The sequence below is a fragment of the Arachis ipaensis genome, chromosome B7, assembly GCF_059453495.1.
Source record: "Arachis ipaensis isolate K30076 ecotype BB chromosome B7, ASM5945349v1, whole genome shotgun sequence".
NCBI lineage: Eukaryota > Viridiplantae > Streptophyta > Magnoliopsida > Fabales > Fabaceae > Arachis > Arachis ipaensis.
The window spans coordinates 26575909-26599333 of NC_142442.1; the positions used below are offsets into that span (position 1 = coordinate 26575909).

Consider the following 23425-nt stretch of genomic DNA (forward strand, 5'->3'; position numbering starts at 1 on the left):
AGAAAAGGAAAACCCCAAGACTCAAACCAAAATCTTGGGGCATCCTTTGGAGGCAATAATCAGGCAAAGTTTCCAGGAAAAATCTACAACTCGCACCCCAGTACCTCTCAGAAAGAAAACAAAAGAAAGCAAAAATGCAAAAAGGATCGCTCTCATACAGTTTATCAGAAGAAAGCACTATTTCTACAGTTTAGTAAAAACGGTCAAGAGGAAATGTGTAAACTTTTTCAAAATCAAGTAAAAGGCAAGTACCAACACCGAGCATACCAAACAAGAAATCATCAAAGACACCAGCCCTTTTTCCAGAATCAAATGCGTTATCATCAAAAGCACAAACAAGAAATAACATGCAGAAGCCCTAAAACACATCAAAGCAAGAGGAAAGGCGAAAAAAACTCAGAACACGCATTACGACTACAACCAAGGCACAGTAGAAGCAGAAAGGTCCAAACTTCCCTCAAAGCAAAATTGCAACTTAATCACAAAAAAGCCAAAAGCAGCGAAAGAGAAAAGAAAATGCGAATGGAACTCACCTGGAGAAGAGAAAAGCTTCAAAGGAAAGAAGGAGATGTAAGTTGTCCCGATAATCGCCAGGCAACGCCGCCACGAAGGAAAAGAAGAAACGAAGGCGAAAAACAGAGAACGAGAATAACGGAGAAAAATGGTGAAGAAGTTTCGAAAGAGCAAAGAAAAGAAACCGTCTCTGAGCTTTCAAAAATCAAAATAAAGAGCCAAAGGAAAAAATGGAGCAATTAAAGCTAATTAATTAGGGCATTAAACCCTCGCACGTTCCCCAGGACAAAGCGCTAAATACAAAAGGGCGCGCTTTTAGAGGAAAATGTTCTACATTCAAAAAAAGCTGCTGCAAGGGAATCGACAAAATGCTTGAGTTCGGCTTCACTAAAGAAGGACCGAAGTCGAGAACTCGACCTCAAAAAGAAGACCGAGCTCAAGCAGGGGCACTGTTCATACCCAGGGTCGAGCTGTCCGAACCGGGATGTTCAGTAGCGAAGCGACCGACCTGTTCAGGTCAAGCGGACCGACTTCTTTACGAAGAACTCGGCCAAATCGACAGTAAAGCCCAATAAAAGGGCCCAAATAGAGGAACACGACCCAGAATCCAAAGGCAATCCCAGCCTACAGAGATAAAGGCGGTTCCCTTGAAGATAAGCTGACTTCACTCAAGATAAGATAAGATAAGATAAGATAACTAACTTATCTTATCAGAAAGGTCAGCCCACGCTACTATAAATACACTGGAGCACCCAGGTATAACTCATGCTCTGATTCTACATAAAAACCTGTTTAATACCCGTGCTAACTTAAGCATCGGAGTCTCTTGCAGGTTACCCCCACCCTCCGGTGGCCAAGGATCAGCAGTGCAGCAAGACCAACAAGTCGGACACAACAGCTCCGGCTGCCGTCAGCTAGCCAGACACGCCATCTCCGACCAGTACAGAAGATCTCCTCCGAGATCGACCTCCAGTTTCAGGTAACCCCCGGAACAGGTTGCATCCTTTTTTGTCTAAAATTTTTATCTCTTTGTAGGGAGGCTTTATTCCAGGTCGAGGTGCTCCTGACAACATCATCATTGTGCAATAGGTCTTGTATTTTATGAAGCAAACTAAATCCCGAAGAGGTACCCTTCCTTTCATGATTGACTTGGAAAAGGCGTATGATAGGGTGGATTGGAGTTTGGAACATACTCTCAATAGCTTTAGGTTCCCGAGCTCTATCATTAGGCTTATAATGGAGTGTGTTAAAGCTTCTTCTTTGTCTATCCTCTGGAATGGCAGCAAACTAGACAGTTTTACACCCCAAAGAGGTCTCAGACAAGGTGAACCTATGTCTCCCTATTTATTTGTTCTTTGTAGTAGGGGTGTGCATGGGCCGGGTGAAACCGGGTTTGATGTGACCCAGACCTGACCCGAAATATATACCGTGCCTATTTATTAGACCCGAACCCAGCCTAGACCCGATGAAACCTATACACTTTCGGGCCACGATTATACCGGGTAAAAACCGGGTGAAAACTGAGCCGTTAACATTACATTACCTTGATACCTTCTTATAAGCTAGCATGTGAAAATATCCAAATTTCGAAGACTCCAACCATTATTTGACATGGTAAAATTCACTTAAAAAAATATAACAAGAACCAACTCTTCTCTAAAATTAAAGCATAACGATAATCAATACTAATATTGTCTAATAACACCAAATATTTAAATCAATATAAATAACACAATATTATGCATTAGTCTAAAATCTTATGCATTTTAAACATAAAATATTAACTTATAGTCTTATAATAACTAATAACACAAAATATTAAGGTTTATAATACTTAAATTTCACATAAGAATAGCCATCATCCATCACTAATAACACAAAATATTAATTGTGTATGATGATCGGGCCACCGGGCCGACTTCGAATGACCCGAGCCATGGCCCGGACCCGACCCGAAATAATGACTGGATCTATTTTTGAGACCCTTACCCGGCCCTAGACCCAATGAAATCACACCAAAATAGCCCCTAAAGTGTTCGGGGCCGGGCCGGACCATGCACACCCCTACTTTACAGGAAATGTCATGCTTGTTATATTTCTGGTCAAGTTGAGGGTGAAATTTGGGAGCCGGTGGTTGTCTCAAGAGGAGGCCCCAAATCTCTTACTTGATGTTTGTAGATGATTTACTTTTGTTTTTGAAGGTTTCTGATGGCCTAGAGAAGAGGGGGTTAAATCTATGGCCTTCTTTTAAGTTGATTGATTAACCCTTAAAACCAGGAACTGAAACTTTGCTTCTGTTTGTCTGTGTGATGGATTATGCAGGAGACAATTTAGTTTTGTCTCATAAATCACAGAGAGACAAAATAGTACAGAAAAGAAGAAAATGGCACCAGCATATATCCTAGTTCAGTTGCTCTGTACTATGCAACCTACATCCAGTCTCCACCACTATTGGTGGAATTTACTATACTTTCAAGTGTTACAAACACCAATTTCCTAAGACTCAATATAATCCTATCTGGGACAAACCAAACTTCAACATAAGCTTGATTTGGCTAGGCAACATCCTAGACTCTCAATACACTAAGTGCTTACTCAACTTAGCAAGGGATACATCAGATACAAGATGCAAAATAGGAATATAAACAAATAGAAATATGAAATTAACTTTGGCTTTTATTTCAAAGTTCCTCTCTTTGCCTTTTCTCTCTATTTGACTTTTTCAAATGCTTCACATTTATGCCTTTTCCACTCAAGAGAAAACAGAGAAAGATAAACATTGAAACAGAATAATAAAATAATAAACCATGAAAGAGATGATGATAATAGCCTTTAAGCTATCAGATGAACCAACTTTAGAACTCTCTATGATTGTTCTTCATTTTAGCGGTATATTTCTTTGATGTAGAAATACAGTCCGAAGCGTTGAACTCTCACAAGGATCAATGCAACTCAGATTCTGGTTCTCTCTCCTTGGCTTCATTCTGAAGAGTTCTTTTCTTTTTGTATGATTTTAGTTACCACACCTTGCTTTACACAATTGACTTCTTCTTCTCACAAAATCAGAGTAGCAGCGACGCAGAAGAGAGATGAGACTGTAGCAGAGATTTCAGATTTCATGCATTCATACCTTCCATCTTCTCTTTCATCCTTTTTCCAATATCTTCAAAGATCTAAACCATTTATTCTTGCTTTGGCTCCAAGTTCCTTTCTTGACTGTTGATCCACAGCAGAATTCCATAACCTTTATTTTCTTTTGTTTTTCCAGAAATGGGTATGTGGGAGAAAGAAGCTTTAGCAAGCTACTTTGGGGTACCATAAATGGAAAGATTTTCTGATAATTTCTTAGATATGATTTCTTCTTCTTTCTTCTTTGTAGCTAACACCTTTTTCTTCTAGGATGTGAACCCTAGCATAGCCATCTTGTCATGCATGGGTGAGAGAAGAGAAGAAAGAGAACAAAGAATTAGTTTAGTAGAGAAGGGATTAGTTCATATGCAAATGGAGTTGCACTGCTTTAGTTAGCTACAAATTCAAATTGATTGAATGGACTTAAATCTCTTCTTGGGCTTGTTATGAATCACGGGCTTGATTCATCATTTTGTGACCTGAAGCCTTCCTTGATTTCTCATGCAGCCAGCCACTTATTTTATGGATATGGACAATTAGTGGACTTCTCTTTCTCCTAGTTGCTATATCTGAAATAACATAGATTCCCATCTGAACAAAGCTTTTCTTTGTTTCATTGGTTTGGGATGTTGCACAATTATTTTGGGCCTGCATCACTAAATGAAATAATTAAACCCAATTAGATATTTAACCCAATAAATCAATGTTTGTCATCATCATTAAATTAATTGTATTTTTAACTCAATAGTTTTGTAAAGCTAGAAAATCTCAGGTGCAGAATGTCATGAACACTCTTTCTAACTTCTGCAAAACCTCTGAGATGAGGATTAATTTTGAAAAACCCAATGCCATTTGCTCAAAAAATGTGAATTCTAGAAGGAAAGATGTCTTTACTGGGTATCTTCGATTTGTTTCACTCAAGAATTGAGAAGATATTTGGGAGTGAACCTTTCTCACTCTCGGACTAGCAGAGTAATTTTCAATTGTGTGATTGATAAGATTAGAGGAAGACTAGCAAGTTAGAAGAGTAAACTCTTGAACCGAGCCGGTAGACTTTGTCTAGTTAACTCTGTTGTTTCATCTCTTCTAATTTACCAAATGTAAGTCTCCTATTTTCCTAGCTAGACAGCAAACAAAATTTCCTTCTTGATGCGCCATTTTCTTTGGAAGGGCCAAGCAGACGGGAAGGGCATGAGCTGTACTCATTGGAAAACTGTGGTAACTCCCAAAAAATTTGAGGGTTTGGGAGTTAGAGATCCAGCTTGTGCTAACTTAGCTCTTTTAGGCAAGTTAGTTTGGAAATTTCTACATTGTCTAGAGAAGCTTTGGGTGTAACTTTTGGCAGCTAAATACAATAAGAATCTGAAATAGTTTTTCTCGCCTAGTATAATAAAGGGTTCTCACACTTGGAAGAGTATTTTCAAAGCATCCAATGCGTTCAGAGAGGGCTATTCATGGAGTATTGGCCCATTTCAGTAGTCTTTTTGGTTTGATAATTGGAGAGGAGATGGTCCTATAGTAGAAGATTTAAATTATGTGCACATACCAGATATGTGATGAGCGGATAATTTATACGCTTTTTGGCATTGTTTTTACACAGTTTTCAGTATGATTTAGTTAGTTTTTAGTATAATTTTATTAGTTTTTAAATAAAAATCATATTTCTGGACTTTACTATGAGTTTGTATGTTTTTCTATGATTTCAGGTAATTTCTGGCTGAAATTGAGGGACTTGAGCAAAAATCAGATTCAGAGGTTAAAGAAGGACTGCAGATGCTGTTGGATTCTAACCTCTCTGCACTCAAAATGGATTTTCTGGAGCTACAGAACTCCAAATGGAGCGCTCTTAATTGCGTTGAAAAGTAGACATCCAGGGCTTTCCAGCAATATATAATAGTCCATACTTTGCCCGAGTTTAGATGACGCAAATTGGCGTTCAACGCCAGTTCTTTGCTGCATTCTGGAGTTAAACGCCAGAAACAGGTTGTAAAGTGGAGTTAAACGCCAGAAACAGGTTACAAACTGGCGTTCAACTTCAAGAGAAGTCTCTACACGTGTAAAGCTCAATGCTCAGCCCAAGCACACACCAAGTGGGCCCCAGAAGTGGATTTCTGCATCATTTACTCATTTCTGTAAACCCTAGTAACTAGTTTAGTATAAATAGGACTTTTTACTATTGTATTCAGATCTTCGGATCATCTTTGAATCATGTTTTGATGATTGAATCCTCCTTGGGAGGCTGGCTATTCGGCCATGCCTGGACCTTGTTCTTATGTATTTTCAACGGTAGAGTTTCTACACACCATAGATTAAGGTGTGGAGCTCTGCTGTTCCTCATGAATTAATACAAAGTACTATTATTTTTCTATTCAATTCAAGCTTATTCTGATTCTAAGATATTCATTCACACCTCAATATGAATGTGATGATCGTGACAGTCATCATCATTTCCAACCTATGAACGCGTGCCTGACAACCACTTCCGTTCTACCTTAGATTGAATGAGTATCTCTGGGATTCCTTAATCAGAGTCTTCGTGGTATAAGTTAGAATCCATGGATGGCCATTCTTGAGATCCAAAAAGTCTAAACCTTGTCTGTGGTATTCCGAGTAGGATCTGGGAAGGGATGGCTGCGACGAGCTTCAAACTCGCGAGTGCTGGGTGTAGTGACAGACGCAAAAGGATCAATGGATCCTATTCCAGTATGATCGAGAACCGACAGATAATTAGCCATGCAGTGACAGCGCATTTGACCATTTTCACTGAGAGGACAGGATGTAGCCATTGACAACGGTGATGCCTAACATACAGCTTGCCATAGAAAGGAGTATGAATGATTAGATGAAGATAATAGGAAAGCAGAGGTTCAGGAGGAATGAACGCATCTCTATACGCTTATCTGAAATTCTCACCAATGAATTACATAAGTATCACTATCTTTATTTTATGTTTTATTTATATTTTAATTATTAAATCACCATAATCAATTAAATCCGCCTGACTGAGATTTACAAGATGACCATAGCTTGCTTCAAGCCGACAATCTCCGTGGGATCGACCCTTACTTACGTAAGGTTTATTACTTGGACGACCCAGTGCACTTGCTGGTTAGTTGTGCGAAGTTGTGACAAAGAACTAAGATTATGAACGTGCGTATTAAGTTTTCAGCGCCGTTACCAAGGAATGAACCGTCACGATTTCCGCGCACCAATATGCAGCTTTGTATTAGCGACCTCTGGAAAGATGGTACTTGGAATTTGGCTGATGTTGCTACTCCGCTGCCTAGTAACTTCAAGCAACGCCTTGAGGCCTCTAATCTGAGTCAGGATGCTAGCGACTTGGTGGGCTGGAGTTGGGCTTTTTCATCTTCAAAGTCATACTCTTCCAGCAATGGTTACAAGTGGTTGACTCAGTGCAAGTTCGGTTGGGATGAGTGTGGGAATTGGTTATAGCTGTGGTAGTTACAAATTTTGGAAAAAATCAAATTTCTGGTTTTCTTTGCCTTCATGATGTGGTTCCAATTGCAAAATTTCGATTTAAGAAAAACTTTGCAACTTTCAATCTTTGTCTGAGGTGTCAGTCTACACTGGAAACCATTATGCATTGCTTTAGGGGCTGCCAAAAGACCAGAAACATTTGGAAGAAGTTGAATTTTGATCTACAGTGCTTGGACCTGGTTTTTTGGATTAATAATTGCTAGAGTACTAATGTATTCCTATTTTTTGCTTGCCTTTGGTGGATTTGGAGGGATATGAATAATGATATGTTCAATTCTAATGAAGTCTGGTCTGTTGATAAAGTGGTGGGTCTTATCTATGCTTTATACTCTGAGCTTTAGAATATTTTTTCAAAGAAGGTTCTTCACGCTGCTCACTCCATTAGCTTTACTTGGACTCCTCCTCAATATTTGATTAAGGTTAATTGTTATGCAAGTGTTTTTTTTTATGATAGTTGTAAGGCGGGATTTGGCTGTGTTATTAGAAATTCAGATGGTTTATGTAACATCCTATCACACTAAGTTTCACCCTATAGCCATGAAGCAAAGACGATAAAGCATCACGATAGTTCTAAGGCTCCATACAATAATATGTAATCAAGAAATAATATAACTAGAAGCCCAATGAAAGGAATAAAGGATTCAAGACACATAGAATAGGATTTAAACACACGATAACTAAACGTGTTGGCACAAAAGGTACAAAACATAATATATAAAACCTTATAGATAGCTCCAAGATACACAAGGTAATAATTAAAGTAAATAAGCTATATATATGTATAATATACAAAAGAGAATTAGTCACAGCCTGCAGAGTTTAGGCCGGCCAGCTCAAACTGAAATACAACAGAGCTTTGAAGTTTAAAATAGCAACATCCTATCTCTCAAAGTTAAGCCTCTAAGGCAATGAGTACAATATACAAAAAGTGAGAGAACACTAAAGCAAAATAAACAAAATACAAAAGATAAAAGTGATCCTCCGCTCTGTCACCATCCTGCAAACTCACTGAGGTGGGTTGCGACCTGTATCTGAAAAATAACAACAACATATGGTATGAGAACCGGGGGTTCTCATTATGCTAATAGTGCCAAATAGATAAGATATATGGTTTTCGAAAGCCAAAGGCAATCCTAGAACTTCACATCGATACAAATATTCAAGTTTAAAGAAATATATAAATTCAACCATATACAGGATAATCTAACTTAAGGGATTTCTAACTAATACTAGTCACCACTATTCCGCAGCCTTCACTAACCTATCCTCCATGCGATCCCATCGCCACCGCCTACCGAGCCTCCTTAATCCTAATAGAAAACACAGGTAATGCAAACAAATAAAGCACAAATAATATACATATACAGCAAGTAAAACAAATAGCAAGTAGGCATGTGATTCATTTAGACATAACAGAAGTTAAGCAAAGGAAACAAACATATAGAAGATGCATATGATGAATGCATGTCCTATTGGCTGTGATATCACATTGTCGGTTCAAAGTTGCCAATCCAACACATCCTTTCGGATGTAGCCTTTCAGCCATGCCAGGGATATAGTGCGCTATACACTCTTGTGCACCCAGGGACATAGTGCCCTGCACACTATCGTTCCAGGGATATAATGTCTGGCACACTATCATGCGAATCTCAGAGATAAAGTGCCTTGCACACTCTTACAGCAGAGAAGGTTATGCGAGCAGGATACTACCTCAGCCCTCACATCTAAACGTAGGCAAGAGACTGTCACAGCCCCTACGCTAGCATCGCTATCTCGACAAGCGAGATTCACACCGTCCTTGCCCAAGGCGCATAGCGACTTACCAGGACAATAAATCATCATAATTTATCATTTAGAGATCACTTTCAATATCCAATAAGTCCACCATTCTTTTCCAAGTTCCAAAATCATCATCAGTTCTCCATTTCTCGAATTCATCATCAATCTAGCACTCCATCAATTCACATAACTAATCCATCTACATTATATCCCAAGCCTAAGTCACTATCTTCTAAACTCATAATAGAAAATATCTAATTTAAGTCACCTAACCCATCCTCACTAGTCTTAAAGCCTAATCACTAGCTAATAGTCCTAAATAGACATTAAAGGAGTTTAGAAAACTAGAGGAACCATTAAATGTTAAAAAAAATAAGTTTTCAGAAAAACAGGGATCATGCGTACGTGTTCCCTTTATCGTGTACTCATGGGTGTCTAATCGCCAAGGTCGCATACGCGAGCTACGTCTGTGTACGCGAACACTTGAAACAGCAAGGGTTGCCGCATCACATGTTACAAGTCGTGTACGCATGCCTGTAAAAATGACATTCTCGCGTACGCATGTTAGTTTCGTGTACACAAAAGTGCTTGGCAATGGACAATCCTTGCATCACGTGCACCGTCCGCGTACACATGCCTCAAAATCTTTGAAAAGGTTAAAAAGCTGCAGTATTCATAATTTTATCCCAAACTTCAAACACGCATAACTTTCTCATTTTAAAATTTTTTCATCCATTCTTCGAGCGTCTTAAACCTCTCGGATCCAAATTTTACTTATATCAAGTTTCATCAAAATTAAAGATCCGGAGGCAAAGTTATGCCTTATTAAAGTTCATCAGAAATAAGGTTTTATCAAAAATTGCAAGGTCATCTAGTTTTCCAAAACTTTCAACCAAACCAAATTCAAACACACTCAAATCCAATCCTACACTTTCCTACACATTACCAATTACAATTCTATCATTGATCAACCCTACAACACCTAAGCATTTAGTTCCAAACTCAACCACTATTTCTACAATTTTCATGCATACACCACCACTCTCCACAATTACCAATTCAAACCATCACAAATCATTATTCATCAATTTCATCATTGTCAAAACCCTTAATCTGCATCATTTATCAACAATAATCAATATTCATCATCAATTATCAACAACATCATTATTCATCATCAATCATCAACAATCATCAATAACCAATATCAATTCAATCCTATCATAAGGTCCACTAGCCTAAGTTTCACAAAACATTACATATTAACTAAAGAAAACTGAAACCATACTTTAGCTGATTCTCAACACGCACAAAACACCCAAAAATGGTTTCAAGCAGGCTTTCACAAAGCTTCAGCAACCAAGGTGCAATCCAATAGCCAAAAACCAACTCCACTAATCATCAAATTCAAGCTATACACAATTAATTTACTATAATCAATATTTAGGGCTCACAAATACACCAAACCACAAGGGTTTTGAAGTGACTTACCTTATTCAACGGTATTAGGGGCAAAATCCAACAATAACCCAATGCTAGATCACCCCTAAACAACCAAAATCAAAGAATTTACTCAATAACTAAAACCAAAATGCAAAATATACTAGGGCAGAAAAATGGAGTATGGATTTTGAGTTCTTAACAACTTTGTTTAGGTAAAAATGACGAACTCGGCAAGAGCTACGCGTGACCGCAAATGGCACGCAAATCGGAGTATCATAGCTCAAGTTATGAGCAAATGAAGAGAGGAGTGAATAGGAAACCCCCTTCTCCTCTCCCTCAACTCAGCTACTGTGTTTCATGTTGTTATAAGGTTGAAGGCTTCATTTTTGTGTATTTATATGTTGGGATTGGGCCCAACCTAGGTCCGGTCTAACCGCTTAGCATTTTAGGTTCGTTTGGCTCAACTTTGAGCCAAAACCTTTAGAATTAGCACCTGATTTTCAATTCTAAATATTTTTCTAAACTTTTCTACCATTTTTATTACTCTTATACCGTACCAGACAAGCTTAAGCCGGTACTACCAACTAATTTACCGGTACATATTTTTACGCAAATTTTTCGCAGAAAATTATATTTTTCAAGTGGAAAAAATCTATTGAATTCGAATCTCATCTTTAAATTTTTAAATTAAGATGTCTAAATTTTTGAACCTATTACGGACAATTAATTTATTATTTTATCTTATTTTAAACTGCTATTAAATTTTCAGTTCTTACAGTTTATGGTTGAGAGGCTACATGGGAGCTCTCCCTTATGTGAGTGTACTCCGATGTGAATTATTTGCAATTTGGTAGAGGTTACTATTATCATGGGAGGCTGGCCATAGAGAAGTAACTTGTGAAATAGATTACTTAAAAGCCTTTAATTTGATTGGTGATCAAAACATGGGAGCTCATTGTTTGGACAAGGATTTGGTTAGCAAAATCCAAGAGATCTTGAAGTGGAGATGGAGGGCTAGTGTTGATCATATTTAGCAAACTGCTAATAACATTGCTGACGCCATAGCGAGATGTCCTGCTCTAAACATGAGCCCATCAAGTTGAGCTCTTGCAGCCTTGGAGAGAGCTTCGAGATCTTCTCCGGCGAGATATATCTTAATTCCGTTCTAGCTTTATCTTTTGTTTTTCTTTATTTTCTTGTCACCAAAAAAATATAACCAACAACAGAACTCTCCGCTTGTTCTTCTTTGTGTCTCATTTCTTCGGACATTCTTGTACTCTCTTCCTCTGGTCCCTTAGCTCAAGCTCTTTTTTTACGAGTCCTGTTCTTCTTCGTTTCTTATTTCTTCCTACATTCTTCTCATATTCTCTTTCTCTTATCCTTCAGTTCTTCAGAAGTTCTTCTTTTTTTTTTTTTCTAAAAATCACAGTGAGATTTAGAGTTTTCAATTTGAGTAGAAAAAAGTAGATGATAGAGTTATGTTAAAAGTATATTATCTTGGTCAGATGTTGTTACAAACATATGAAGGAGTGAAATTTGTTGTGAGAATATATTAGATATTGTTATTCCATTCACACTCTCATTTGAAGAACTAAAAAGTGTAATTTGTGAGAAGATAGATTCTTAAATACCAAGAAGAGTTTCATGTATTTCATATAGGTATCCTATGTCAATATTTGGTAGGTTCGTTTAATTTCAAACTAAATATATAACCGATGAAGCGAGCATGCAAGAAATGTTTTCAATATATATTGAAACTCGCTCCCAGATGTTGTTCATCGAGCTGTATATTGAGTTTGAACAATCTGAAGCCAACCAAAATATTGAATCAGAAGATTACAATAGTGATAGCTTAGAGGAGTTTGAAAGCAACTACGAGGTTGTTGATCCAGATGAAAATGAAGATCAAGATGATGATACTCTGAAGACATATGTGCCGGAGGTGGTAAATACACTAGCAAACCAGTATTCGTTTGAGGTGCCATCTTTTATACGCATATTAGATTTGGAGGCCATGCATGCACTCACTACAAGAAATTACCAGAATAGCGACCGATTTTAGCGACCGAAAAAATGGTTGCTAATAGCGACTGATTTAGCTACCGATATAGAATTTTTAGGACTAGAAAAAAATTTGTCGCTAAATCGGTTGCTAAAATTATATTCAGCGACCGATTTTAGTGACCAAAGAAATCGGTCACTAATAGCGACTGATTTAGCGACCGATAAGTTTGTTATACGAATAACACAAAGTTGGTCGCTAAAATGGTCACTATTTTTTAACTTAGCGACCGAATTAGCAACCGAATTGAGGAAGTAACCCTTGGAATTGTTAGTCACAAAATTGGTCGATATTTTTTTATTTAGAGACCGATTTTTCAACCAATAAAAAAAAGAAGCTAAAAATGGTCGGTCGCTAATTTGGTTGCTAAACCGGTGGTCACTAAATCGGTTACTAATAGTTAAGGTGGCGACTATTTAGCGACCGATTTTGCAACCGATAGAATAAATAGGATGGAAAAATTTGGTTGCTAATTCGGTCACTAAATCGTGGTCACTATATTGGTTGAAAATCTAATCCTTAGTAACTGATTAGTGACCAATAAAATATACTGTTAAAATTAGTCGGTCGCTAATTTAAATAAAACAAAATATACTGAATTAATCAACCCTCTCTAACCCTAATTCACCCACAACACTCTCATCTTCTCACACAGTTACCGATGTAACCGCCGCCAGAAGCACCTCTCCTCGCAGGGTCTTCGTCGTTGACTGAGTTTGCTATGCAGCCGCCTTCATCTTTGAGATCTCGGCGTCGTCGTCGTTGTCTTCTGTGCCGTCACCGTCGTCATCATCTTTACCTCGCGGTGCCATCGCCTTCGTCTTTTGGTATCTCGACGCTGTCGCGGTCGTCTTCATCAATTTCTCAAGCAGGTACTCTTCCCTAATCCAGATTCCGATCAATTTCATCTACTCTGTTAGGGCTTTTTCACCTATTATGATCAATTTAATCTATTCTGAACAAATTGAACAATTGGAGCTTGGAGGTAATAGTTGCTTCTTTGCTCTGCTCTCTCTTGTTTGTGGTTCTGCTCTCTCAGTCGTCGTTGTGCCTCTTCTTTGCTCTCTCTCTCTCTCCACCATTGCTGTTCTAGGCAGGTACGTTCTAAAAATCTCCTTAAAATTTATATTTGTTAAAGGTTAATACATATCTGATGCTCACAATTAGGGGTGACAAACGGGTCTAAACCCATCAGGCCACCCCGCGTAACCCGCCAAAAAAGGCGAGTCGGGCTGAAAAATTGGGACCGCCAAATAGTAAAAGCCCACCTAACCCGCACCGCTTAAACCGCGGGCTTTGGCGGGGCGGGGCGGGCTTCCCCACCGGGCTTAGTTTTTTTTAGCAAGGGGTATTTTTACAATTTTTTTGCCAAAACCCGACTTCCCCCAACCCAATTTACAAGAGAATGAAGATGAAAATTGAGTGTTTTGGATTATGTTTATTTTGTTTTAGAGACAATATTTATAATTATGTTTTGGATTATGTTTATTTTGCTTTGGGAACAATATTTATAATTATGTTTTGGATGAAAACTTGGTTTATAATTATATTTATTATATATTTATAATTACAAATACTTTAATGTTTGTGAATATAAAAATTATAATTTGTTTATATCTTTAGAAATTATAATAGTTAAAAGTAAAAAATAGAAGAAATTTTTTTATGCCTTTATATATATTATTTAATAGTTAAAAGTGAAAAAAAAAAGGATATTTGGCGGGTTTAGCCCGCCAGCCCACCGTTAGGCAGTGCGGGGTGGGATTCCTCACTAGGCAAGGCGGGGCGGGGCGGGGCGGGCTTCCCCACTTGCTACCCGTACTCGCAACCCAATGGTTTGGCCTAAGATGTCCAAGTTAGACTTTGTTCGCATGAATGCCAGGGATGATGCTGAGGAATGTGCTCCTAGAGAGCTTCTGGAAGAGATCTATGATTCTATTAGGGTAGGGGGAGACTTGGTCATGGTTGCCATTGATGAAGTGATTAATAGTGTTACTAGTATTTGGTGATGAATACATATCTAAACGCAATTTGTTATTCTGATTGTACTCTTTTTACTGTCGGTAAAAATCTAACTTCTGTGTTTTTTTTTAATATAATTTGAAAATCTACCCTGCATGCCTTGCTGAGAATGAACAAGATTCTAGCTCAGAAACCTGGTTTCATAGATATTGGTTGGGTGCTCTTTGTTCCTTTGGAGTTGAATGGGGTTCATGGGGTTCCTCCACAACCCACAAAAAGTAAGTTGTCTCAGATCAAATTCAACTCCTAGCTAGGTCCATGATTTCTTTTGTTAAATTGTGCACGAGTTATATTTATAAATGTTTTACACTTTAGTTGTTAGCAAAGAAGTAGCTTTATTTTCTGATAGCTTGTTGGAACTGCATCTAGAATAAGGAGTTGCAGCCGTTATAGGCACCATGGTCGGATGTTACAATAGTTTTTACATTTTTTTGTCTCCTCCTAATTTGAAATATGAATGACAAGTCGTTTGTTATTGATCTATTTCCACTTCATCTGATAATGCTTCTCATAGCTAAAAAATTTGGTCCAAGAAACTGCCTTTAGACACTGTGCATAGCACTGGCTAATTCAACTGTTTTGCCACTTGGTCTTTCTTTGGCAGAAACGAAATGGAACTGGCCAATGATAGTTGGTATCGTCGTGGGAGTACTGTTACTTTCAGTTATCATTATCACCATTCTCATAATTCTTTGGAGAAGGAGAGTCCATCATATCACCAGAAATGATTCCACAGTTGTCTCTAAAAGATCATTTGTCAACAGAAATATTACCTTGCATAACTCCATCCTTTACAAAGAATATATGGGAGGTAATAGCAATTTGGAAACAAAAGGTTTATTATTCAAACAGGAATAAGGAAACTAAAACATTGGTGCAGATGTAATGCAAATTGAATCAGAAAGGCCAGTGATATATGGTCTTGAGGAGATAGAAGAGGCTACAAATAACTTTGATGAAGCTCCAAAAATTAGAGTTGGCGGATATGGGAGTGTTTATTTTGGAATCTTAGAGCAGAAGGTATGCAAATCCACCTTGAGTTCTTCAATGGGCCAGAATAATACATTAATCAATGTGCTAATTTGGAGAATTATAATTTCCTTGCAGGAGGTTGCTGTGAATAAGATGAGGTCTAACAAGACTAAGGAATTCTATGCGGAACTCAAGGCCTTGTGTAAGATCCATCATATCAACATTGTAAGCAAATAGCTCTCGAGTGTTCTTTGACATGCAAAATCATCCAATTTTGGTTACATATATATATATATAAATAAGTAAATAACTGTGGCAGGTGGAGCTATTAGGATATGCCAAAGGAGAAGATCACCTCTATTTGGTGTATGAGCATGTTTCAAATGGATCTCTCAGTGAACAAATTCATTATCCATTACAGCAAGGTATATTTTGGCTCCAAAGTCTCTTTGTTGGGATATAATTAAAACATAAGAGACTTGTTTGAAAATGCCATATAAGCAGAAGACTTGGCAGCATTACACAATGATCATATTTTACTTATTATAAAAATACTATGAATACTATACTACCTTCAGTAGTACAACATGAAATTAAGCATTGTGTGAAGAAATGGTAATAGAGCAGAGCACCAACCTCTTTCTTGGAATGAAAGGAAACCCAAATAAAATTAATAACCGAAGTATTTAAACCTCGGGTCGTCTCTCAAGGAATTGCAGGGAGGTGTATCTATTATTGATTATGGAAAAGTATCTTTTTGGGTTTTTGAAATATTGAACAAGGAATTTAAATGACAAAAAAAATAAATTAATAACTAAGAAAACTCTTGGCACGGTATGAAAATTAGAAGTCCTATCCTAGTTATCCTTATCAATTGTGATGAGAATTGCCATTGCTCCCACTTAGTTAACCTCTAACTATGAAGAAAAGTCAAGTGGATGGATCAATTTGATTCCTCAAGTCCTAGTCAACTCCTAAGGAAAGACTAGCTTTAGAGGGATCCAAATCAATTAGCAACTTTCAATTATCAATCAACAAGGAATTTGATAACTCAAGAGTCTCTAATTAATCAACCAAAGCCAAAAATATAAAAAGCTAATTTAAAACTCTCCCAAACATTCAATCAAACACTTAGAAAGCATAACATAAAAACATAGAAATTAATAAGAGATAATAAAACCTAAATGACCAATTGCAAGTCAATGATGATAAATAAAGGAAGTAACAATCATAAATATAGAAAACATAAATTGCATTAATATGGAAATTCAATCTAACATGAGAGTTCATAAAGTAAAATAGCAACATAGAATAATAAACAAGGTAAATAAATAAACTAGAATGCTAAAAATATTAAAAGTAAAAGAGAAACTAAATTAAAGGAACATTGAACCTGGAATTGAGAAGAAATAAACCTAAAACTAAGAGAAATCCTAAAACCTAGAGAGAGGAGGGAGCCTCTCTCTCTAGAAACTACATCTAAAACCTAAATTGTGAATAATGATTCAATGTGTCTTGAGTCTCTGTTTGTCCCCTCGCTTTAGTCTGCGTTTCTGGGCCGAAAATTGGGTCCAAACTCAGCCCAAAATCGCCCTCAGCATTTTCTGCGATTTCTGCAGGTAGCGCATGTCACGCGTACGCGTCAGTCACGCGTACGCGTCGATGGTCATCCTCGCTGGTCAATGGGCTCCTCATGAACATTGGGTTATATCAGTTCTTCAATAGGAAATTTCTCAGTGGGCTTAGGGTCGCCAACTACTCCTATTGTGGCGTTCAATGCCAGGAGTTGTGTCTCCTTGGGCGTTGAATGCCCAGCTTGTATCCCTTTACTGGCGTTCAACGCCAGTGATGGTACTTCCTTGGGCGTTGAACGCCCAGTAAGGACTTCCTTACTGGCGTTCAACGCTAATGATGGTTCCTCTTTGGGCGTTAAACGCCCAGTAAGGAGTTCCTTACTGGCGTTCAACTCGAGATCATCCCCTTCAAATTTGGCCTCAATGTCCACTGTAATGACCTTGCACTCTTCTCATGGGTTCACTTCAGTGTTACTAGGAAGAGTGTTAGGAGGGGTCTCAGGGATTCTCTTACTCAGTTGACCAACTTGTATCTCCAGATTTCTGATGGAGGACCTAGTTTCTGTTATGAAACTGTGAGTGGTCTTAGAGAGTTCAGAGACTATGGTTGCTAAGTCAGAAAGGCTCTGCTTAGAAGTCTTCATCTATTTTTGAGAAGATGAAAATGGTGGTCTGTTGTTAAACTTATTCTGGGTTCTTCTACCTTGATTATTGTTGGAGCCTTGCTGAGGCTTCTGTTCATCCTTCCATGAAAGGTTAGGATGATTTCTCCATGAGGAGTTGTAGGTGTTTCCATAGGGTTCTCCCATGTAGTTTACCTCTTCTATCATGGGTTGATCTGGATCATAGGCATCTCCATCATATGAGGTGTCTTGAGTGCTGCTAGTTGTAGCTTGCATTCCAGTTAAATGCTGAGAGATCATATTGACTTGTTGAGTCAAGATCTTGTTCTGAGCCAATATGGCGTTCAGAGTGTCAACTTCTTGGACTCCTTTCTTCTGAGCTACCCCATTGTTCACAGGATTTCTCTCAGAAGTGTACATGAACTGGTTGTTTGCAACCATTTCAATGAGTTCCTGTGCCTCTTCAGGCATTTTTTTTTAAGTGGAGTGATCCACCAGCAGAGTGATCCAAGGACATCTTGGATATCTCAGATAGACCATCATAGAAAATACCTAGGATAGACCATTCTGAGAGCATGTCAGGAGGACATCTCCTGATCAGTTGCTTGTATCTTTTCCAAGCTTCATAGAGGGATTCACCCTCTTTTTATCTGAAGGTTTGTACTTCCACCCTGAGCTTGCTCATCTTTTAAGGTGGAAAGAACTTGGCCAAGAAAGCATTGACCAACTTTTTCCAAGAGTCTAGGCTTTCTTTGGGTTGAGAATCCAACCACATCCTAACTCTGTCTCTAACAGTAAAAGGGAAAAGCATAAGCCTGTAGACCTCAGCATCCACTCCATTGGTCTTAACAGTATCACAGATTTGCAAGAATTCAGATAAGAATTGATGTGGATCTTCCAGTGGAAGTCCATGAAATTTGCAATTCTGTTGCATTAGAGAGACTAACTGAGGCTTAAGCTCAAAGTTATTTGCTCTAATAGCAGGTATGGAGATACTTCTTCCATAGAAGTCAGAAGTGGGTGTAGTAAAGTCACCAAGAACCTTCCTTGCATCTCCTCCATTGTTCTGTTCGGCTGCCATGCTTGTATTTTCTGTTTCTTGTTCAAAAAGTTCTTTGAGATCTCTTCCGGAGTGTTGTGCTTTAACTTGTTGTAAACGCCTCCTTAGGGTCCTCTCAGATTCAGGATCAGGATCAAAGAGAGGTTCTTTATCTCTCTTCCTGCTCATAAACAAGAAAAAGAAGAACAAGAAAGAAAGAGAATGAAAGTTTCTATGTCAAAGTATAGGTAACTTCCTTTGGGGTGTGAAGAAGAAAGAAGAATGAGGGTAGAAGAATGAGATGAAGAATTCAAAAATTAAGAAGTAAAAAGAGAAACTAGAATTAAAATATTTTTGTTTTTATTTTAGTTATTTATTTAATTTCAAAAACAAGAAGAAAATTAAAAGCTAATTAACTAAAAAGATTTGAAAATTGAAGAATGATTTTCGAAAAAGAAGAAAGAGAAAGAAGTGAGAAGTTTTCTAAAATAGAAGAGAGAGGAATTAGTTAGGAAGTTTTGAAAAAGAGAAAAGAGAAAACAAGTAACTAATTAAAAAAGATTTAAAATTAAGATAAGATAGGAGATTTGAAAAAGATTTAATTTTAAAATTTAAAATTAGAAAAGATATGATAAAAATTTAAAAAGATTTGATTTTGAATTTTGAAATTGGAACAAGATAAGATAAAGATTTGAAATTAAGTTTGAAAAGATAAGATATGGTGAAGATTTGAAAAGATAAGATTTGAAATTTGATTTTTGAAAAAGATTTAATTTTGAAACTGAAATTTAAAATTTGAAATTTTAATTTTGAAATTGAGTTTTAAAAATTAAATTTGAAATAAGATAAGATAGGAATTTTGAAATTTAAAGAAAGATAAAAAGATAAGATAAAGATTTGAAAAAGATATGAAAAGATAAGATTTAAAATTTGAAATTTGACTTTACTAACAAGAAAACACCAATCTTAAAAAATTTTAAATCAAGATAAAAAAAGAAAGTGAAATTTTAGAAAATTTTTAATAAAGATAAAGGAGATATTTTTTATTTTTTGAATTAATGAAGAAAGAAAAAAACAACCAAAAGACACCAAACTTAAAATTTTTAAATCAAAGATACTAACTTTTTCTAAAAGAAAAACACCAAAAGACACCAAACTTAAAAATTTTAAGATCAAAACAAGAAAAGAAACAAGAACAACTTGAATACCAAGAAATAAAGATAAATAAAGAACACAGAAACAACACCAAACTTAAGAACTGACACTAGACTAAAACAAAAGACACTATTTTTGAAAATTTTTGGAAAAGACATTAAGAAAGTTCGAAACTTTAACAAGAACAAGAACAAGAACAAAAGATTCACACAAAAGACAAAGATAAATAAAGAAAAGAAAAGGTTTTGAAAAATTTTTTGAAAAGAAAACAAAAGACACAAAGAAAATAGTAAAAAGTACCTAATCTAAGCAACAAGATAATCCGATAGTTTGTCAAATCCGAACAATCCCCGACAATGGCGCCAAAAACTTGGTGCACGAAACTGACTTTGCACATTTCGCACAGATAGATCGACAAGTATACCAGGTCGTCCAAATAATATCTCAGGTGAGTGAGGGTCGATCCCACGGAGATTGTTGGTTTGAGCAAGCAGTGGTTACCTTGCAGATCTTAGTTAGGTGGATAGAAAATATAGTTGTCAAGAGAAAACGCATAAAGCAGAATAATTAAATAAAACATTATTAGATAGGTGTAAAATCAATGGTGTGAGAACGGTTGAGGCTTCGGAGATGCTTCTTCCTTCTGGATAAACTTTTCTCACCATCTACTCCAATTTCTGATTGATTCATTCTATGGCAGGCTGTATATGATTAACGCCGGGTCAGCGGTCATCCAATCTGAACGGGGTGAAGCTCTAGCAGTTCATTCCCTTGGTGATCCTACTCAAAATGCCACAGACAATGTCGGATCTTTCGGATCAAAGAACGCTGCTCCTTTGGTTCTAGCCTATACCACAAAGGCCCTAATCGTCCCGCACCTCGGCTGAACTAATGTCTCGAGAAGTCCCCAATGAAGCCGTGGATTAGCCATCTAAGAGATATATAATCAAGTTGGTGGTTCAATACTATCCCGTCAAGGACTCGCAAGAATCCATGTGGAATTGGGATGACGGTCAAGTTACACTCCCAATCCATTAGGATGAAGAACGAAGATACATCTTAGAATAGAATCAAGCATAGGTTGAAATAGAATAATGATATTATTAATTCATAAGAATTGGCAGAACTCCTAACCTTAACCTTAGGAACTTAGTGACTTATATTGTACATAGAATAGTGTTTGAATGTAAGATATGCTGGAGAGAGAGATCTAAACATGGTTGATCTTCTCCTATATACACTAATCTGCTAACTAAGAATTACAGAAAATAAGTTAAGCTAGTCCTATAGTGCGAAAATCAACTTCTGGGATCCACTTGGTGAGTGTTTGGACTGAGCTTGGAGTATCTCCACGTGCTAGGACTCCTTAGGAGCGTTGAACGCCAGCTTGGGACTCCTATTTGGGCGTTGGACGCCAGCTACTCCCTTTTGGGGGTTGGACGCCAGGAATGGGGCTGGTGGCTGGCGTTGAACGCCAATTTTGGGCCTTTATTTCCAAAGCAAAGTATAGACTATTATATATTTCTAGAAATTCCTGGATGTTAGCTTTCCATAGCCGTTAAGATCGTGCCATTTGGACTTTTGTAGCTCCAGAAATGCTCCTTTAGAGTGCACGGAGGTTAGATCCTGACAGCATCTGCAGTTTTTTCTCTGTCTCTAAATCAGACTTTTGCTCAAACTTCTCAATTTCAGCTAGAAAATACCTAAAATCACCATAAAACACACAAACTTAAAGTAGAATCCAAAAATATGAATTTTTTACTAAAACTTATGAAAATATAATAAAACTTAAACAAAACATAACAAAAACTATATGAAAATGATGCCAAAAAGCATATAAAATATCCGTTCATCAACCAACTCTCAAAAGTTCTAACTCTTGTACCATAAATACTGAGGCCCTGTTGTCACAGTGTGTAACACACATCTTGAGAATTTTTTCCCTGTCCTTCTCAACAGCAGCTAGTAGCTACTCAGAAAACCGATTACCGACTGCCATTTGTGCTTGTGCCTCTCTACCCTTCCTGACAAATAACTGCTGCAACCTCTCATAAATACATCTAACAATGGCTGAAATCGGTAAATACTGCGTACAGGAGGATTAAGCTCTTGATTTTCAAGAATATCACTTATATTGGTATTAGCCACATGGATGCAAGAGGTTAGACACACCACAAGTTTGGTATGCGGAACCAAAATTTCTTCACTGTCCGAATCTGCAAAGAAGATATATCAGTAAAAAAGTTTGTACAGTCTATGGCATCAACATCATAAACCAAACGCCATTGCCATATAGTATCCAAAGATAAACCAAATAGATAAACAGACCATGGAAATCTCAAATCTTTCTTAAAATTTCTATATATAGTTTTTCTTCCTTTTGCTACTAATTATTGGAGTACCCTCCATCGGTCATAAACTATCTAACGAGTAAAAAGAATAGCAACATATAAATGAAAATCTAGAACTTGTCATCACTTGTTTTTGTAGTATCACCGGCCAAAGGTTGCTGCCCAGATTTCAGGGTGCTGACTTGGTCATATCAAACAACAAAGGAAATACCATATTCAAGAAATCTGGATTGCCAAACGCTTTTATAACCTGGTAAAGTATACTAAAATTAATCAAGATTTTATACTAGTTATCCTCTACTGTTTTATAGGAAAAACACTAAATTACTGAAATAGTTATCCTCTGCTATTTTTAATAAACTCAATACTAGGCACAAACCTGTTCATATAGCCTGGGAAGACTGCAGACACAACAGAAAATTTGTGAATCTCTAAACGAAAATAACTCAGCTGAAATAAAGTTTAAATAATCCAACAGCAAAGGCAGAAGAAAACCACTTACTTTTCTTTTACTTGCCTATGATGATGATGACATGCCTTCACAAATAAGGGAAACAATTTCACCTATGTACAAGTTAAGGGTGACTCGTTCCCCACTGGTATATTCTTCCCATAGTTTTCAGATATGTTGGAAACACTTTTATCATCTTCAAATCTGCATGAGAATTAATATTTTTTAGTATTCATACAGTACTTTTATTATCACCAAGAGATTGTGTTAGGTGAGCTGTGAGCATATTCAGTAAAGCAGACAACCTATGTTATCTAGATTTAAAATTCAGATGCCTGCAATAATTTACACCCAGGTATATTCATTACATAATCTCACCAGTGCATATTCAACCAATACAACACTCCACGTAAAAGGTACAGCTTTTAGCAACAGTTAGTCCTCAAATGGCATTAAAATCAAAGCATGATCTACAGAGGCCAGTTTTGTCATTTATCTAAATAATTATAACTGCAGCACGACATATGTTGCAGTGTGATGTGTCCACCTTACAATCTAAAGTGACCTAGAGTTGGACACGTTTCAGCTATATTCTTAATATTCTTTTTATTAGAACAGGAAAGATATTTCTCAAACTGCCAAGTGATAAGTATAAAGTGAAACATATCAAGGCTGATATCAAGTTTTAAGAAAAGCCACCACTCACATAAACATTACAAAAACAACTTTTTCTAAAGATGTCTACGTGGCAAAATTTAAACCATACATTTTAAAATCACACTTTTTACTACAAAACACTTAAAATTATAGCTTT

At 37.0% G+C, this 23425-nt stretch overlaps 1 long non-coding RNA gene across 2 annotated transcripts; it reads right to left on the reverse strand.

The window, feature by feature from the left end:
- Window positions 1–20895: 20895 nt before the first annotated feature.
- LOC107608160 (uncharacterized) lies at window positions 20896–23100 on the reverse strand. 2 transcript variants are annotated; one of them, XR_015892265.1, is made up of 3 exons: window positions 22990–23100; window positions 21695–22815; window positions 20896–21512 (listed from the first exon to the last, which is right to left on the reverse strand). It is a non-coding gene; the product is annotated as an uncharacterized LOC107608160 (long non-coding RNA). The 2 variants fall into 2 exon arrangements; XR_015892266.1 differs by lacking the exon at window positions 22990–23100 and adding an exon at window positions 22917–22983.
- Between the last annotated feature and the right edge of the window lie 325 nt (window positions 23101–23425).